The 2852-nt window shown below is 40.5% G+C and overlaps 1 pseudogene; it reads right to left on the bottom strand.

Moving 5' to 3' along the window:
* Nucleotides 1-1688: 1688 nt before the first annotated feature.
* LOC102815517 overlaps nucleotides 1689-2852 on the bottom strand; it is a 161855-nt pseudogene continuing 160691 nt past the window's right edge.

Here is a 2852-nt window from a genome sequence, read left to right as displayed (position 1 = left end):
ACATGGAGAACATGAGCCGAGGCAACAGGTACAGGCCTGCAGGGCCCTCTGGTGGGCATCCAGTTTTCCAGGCCCACATATGCATATGGTTTTCCAGGTACACTTGGCAGGCAGGCCCAGCAGGCAAACACACAATGGAACAGGCCACTGGTTCAGGTTCAAAGCACTGGAGGTTGGAGGACAACCTTGAAGTGAGTTCCAGATCCAGTGGGGAGGAAAACAAGTCTTTCCTGCATTTTCATTATATTGGGAGCGGACCACACCCCCAAGGGAACATCTTTTCAATTGATTGGCTTCTCATAGCCAATCATCATACAGTTAACTGTGCTTGCTCATAGCCAATCATCATAGAATTAACTATCAACTGCCAAACAACTTCAAAGTTTGGATCAATCAATTTGAAATAGAACATTAACTACCATATTCCACCCATTTTTAACTTGGTACAAATAAATCGTGTTCCTAATCTCAAAATAAAGTAAGTTGTAAAGTCATATCTGTGCCTAATGTGATATAACTAAAAAACATACAACTGAAAATGTACTGGCCCCATTTGCATCTTATATTTCACAAATGAACAAAGCAAAAACATTTGATGTACACTTGCAAAACAAAAACTCTCTCTCTCTCTCTCTCTATATATATATATATGTATATATAAAACTGGTCACATGGCAATAGTTGGTATTTGTTGTTGCCAAGTGCCATTGAGTAGGTTCCAACTCATGGCAACCCTGTATAGGGTTTCCAAGGAGTGGCTGGTGAGTTTGAACTATGCAGTCCAGTGCATTATCCTGCAGTGCCCCACCAGGACTCCAGATGGTATTTACAATTACCTTATTCTACTACCCATTCCATACTCCCTTTGTCCACAGCAAGCAACTCAGCTGGCCATGGTTTTTTGCCTGCTGGTATGACCCAAATCTTTATTTTTGAAGGGCCTAGAAAATTAGAAAATTAGTCTTCATGTTTGACTTGGGTTACTCTGGTGCTATGTATTGCAAAATCTACGTGAACCACAACTTTAGAGGTTCAAGTTCACTACCTGCTCCTCAGAAAACCTATACTGGTGGGTTGGAACTGACTAGAGGACACTTAACAGCAATTAAAAATAGTTTACCATTGATTTTAATCACAGGACATGGTAGTACAAAAAGATGTCCTAAGGAATCTCCTGGATGCCAAATATATTCTTCTTTACCTCCATTATGTAATGTCATGCCAATTTCCCTTTGGTAATCAGGATCAATCATGCCACCCAATACAATAACTCCCATCTTTGCCTGCTCATCCAGAGGCACAGGGAGTGCAATACATTGTTTAATTTCTTGACTGCTGCTTCATGAGTGTTGATAGTGGATCCAATAAAAATATATCTAAAACTGTGGTCTTTGGTCTTCATCAATAAGTATTTTAAGTCCTCTTCATTTTCAGCAAGCAAGTTTGTATCATCTGCATATTACTGGTTTTTAATGAGTCTTATTCCAGTCCTGATGCCATGTTTGGCTTCATATAATCCAATTTCTTGGATTATTTGATCAGCATACAGATTGAATAATTATGATGAAATAATACAACCCTGGCGCATGCCTTTCCTAATTTTAAATATTTCAATATTCCCTTGCTCTGTTAGAAACACTGCCTCTTTATCTATGTACAATGTGCAAAAAAATATTTCAAGTGAATCATTAGGAGTAATAATGAGTGGTGTCACTCCCATTTCTACCATATATTGGATACTGGTTTAGAGCATATACAGCTTCTTATAGAACAATGCCTCAATCCTGCAAAGTATTGTCACCAGTTGGTGCTGTAATTGTGCCTTTAGAAGGCCATTCCATTGTTCAATCAAGTCAGCTGCTTCAGGATGATAAGGAACATGGTAAGGTCAGTGAATTTCATGAGCATGGGCACACTGCTGCACTTTCATTTGATGTGATGTGGGTCGCTTGATCCGATGTGGGTCACTTGATCTGAGGTAATGCTTTGTGATATTGGTGGATAACACATTCTGTAAGACCATGAAGGTAGTTTTTGCAGAAGTATTTTTGCAGGGTAGGCAAGTCCACATTCAGAATAAGTGTCTATTGCTGTAAGAACAAAATGCTGCCCTTTCCATGACAGAAGTGGTCCAATGCAATCAATCTGCCACTAAGCAGCTGGCTGATCTTCACGAGGAATGGTCCTATTCCTGGGATTCAGTGTTTGTTTCTGCTGCTGGGTAGATTAGGCACTCAACAGTGGCTGTGGCCACAACAGACTTGGTGAATGGACACCCATGTTGCCAAGCCCATGCATAACCTGTCTCTGCCACCATGGCTATTTTGTTCATTTCACATTGTGAAATGACAGGAGTGGTTGGAGAAAGAGAATGATTAATCTCCACAGAACGTGCTATCTTGTCCACTTGGTTGTTAAACTCCTCCTCTTTCAAGGTAATACTTTGGTATGCATTCATATGAAACACAGATATCTTCACTTTTTTGACCCACTCAGAGAGGTTTAGCCACATGCTTTGTCCCCAAACCTCCTTGTCACCAATATTCCAGTCATGTTCCTTCCAAATCCCTGACCATTCAGCCAAACCATTGGCAACAGCCCATAAATCAATATACATCTGGCCATTTCTCCTTCCAAGCAAAATGAACAAGCAGATGCACTGTTGAAATTCAGCTCATTGAGAAGAATTACCTTCACCGCTGTTCTTAAGGATAGTCCCAGAAATGGGATGTAATGAATGCTGCTGCTGTCTGCTTTTGAGTGGTGCCTGCATATTGTGCAGAATAATCTTTAAACCAAGCATGAGTTTTCTCTTCTTCAGTCAACTGATCATAGGAACTCTCCATGAAGCC

Source organism: Chrysochloris asiatica, unplaced genomic scaffold (assembly GCF_000296735.1).
Source record: "Chrysochloris asiatica unplaced genomic scaffold, ChrAsi1.0 scaffold00211, whole genome shotgun sequence".
Lineage (NCBI taxonomy): Eukaryota > Metazoa > Chordata > Mammalia > Afrosoricida > Chrysochloridae > Chrysochloris > Chrysochloris asiatica.
This window is presented reverse-complemented; position numbering and strand designations above follow the sequence as displayed.